Genomic DNA, 939 nt, shown 5'->3' on the forward strand with positions numbered 1-939 from the left:
CAGATCCGCCTTCCGCTAGAAGCCTTCGGCCCAGGAGCGCCACTCTGTATCTAAATTCTGAGGAGTACGAGAAGTGACGCTCCCTATATGCTCCCGCCCAGCAGCCCCTGTTGACCACCTCAACCTCCTCAGAGGAAGAGAGGTAAAAACGTGCTCTTACTCAATACATTTTTATCCCAAGAGCCCCTGTATATCTAACTTCTCATAGTCAGATAAATACTTAATTTTATTCCTCAGAATTAAATGCAATCAAACAACCAGACGAGTAAACACGGTCTGGCATGATAAGATTCATATAAAAAAATCGAAAATGATATATCTAACTTCTCATAGTCAGATAAATACCTCATTTAATTCCTCAGAATTAAATGCAGCCAAACAACCAAACGAGTAAACACGGTCTGCTGTGGTAAGATTCACATCAAAAACTGAAATGATGTAATGCACGCGTTGCCTCAGCAGCGCGTGAGCCGCTTGGTCACACAAACAAATCAATCTCCTCGGAGAAAAATAGCTGCAGCAGCCAGCTCTCACTCAGAGGGGGAAGAAACCGCAGCACGGGCTTCCGAGCCTCGAGAGAGGGCGCTGGATCTAGGGAGTGCAGGCGGAGAAAGGGCGAGTCGTCTCCAACCCATCCGCTAGATCCACGTGCGATCCCCGCGATCTGAATCGCCGCCGTGCCTCAGCAATACGCCTGCATCATGGTCGAATCCCACACCACACCCAGATAAGTGGTTCTCTGTACTGGAGAAAGCACACTTTTCTTGGCGTTAAGTCTAAACCCCAGCTCTTACAAGTGAGCGTGAACAACATCTCGATGCCGAACCGCCATCTGCTCAAATTGAGCTAATATCAACCAATCATCGATGTGGTTGAGTATGTGGATGCCCTGGAGTCACAGAGGAGCCAGAGCAGCATCCACACACCTCGTGAAAGTGC

The 939-nt window shown here is 48.3% G+C and overlaps 1 protein-coding gene across 1 annotated transcript in view; it reads right to left on the reverse strand.

Annotated features, from left to right (window-relative positions):
* The window catches only part of LOC107715225 (semaphorin-4B-like), a 72546-nt gene that overhangs the window by 65529 nt on the left and 6078 nt on the right, over positions 1–939 (reverse strand). The window lies entirely within an intron of this gene.

This window comes from Sinocyclocheilus rhinocerous, unplaced genomic scaffold (genome assembly GCF_001515625.1).
Source record: "Sinocyclocheilus rhinocerous isolate Xijiao unplaced genomic scaffold, SAMN03320098_v1.1 scaffold659, whole genome shotgun sequence".
NCBI lineage: Eukaryota > Metazoa > Chordata > Actinopteri > Cypriniformes > Cyprinidae > Sinocyclocheilus > Sinocyclocheilus rhinocerous.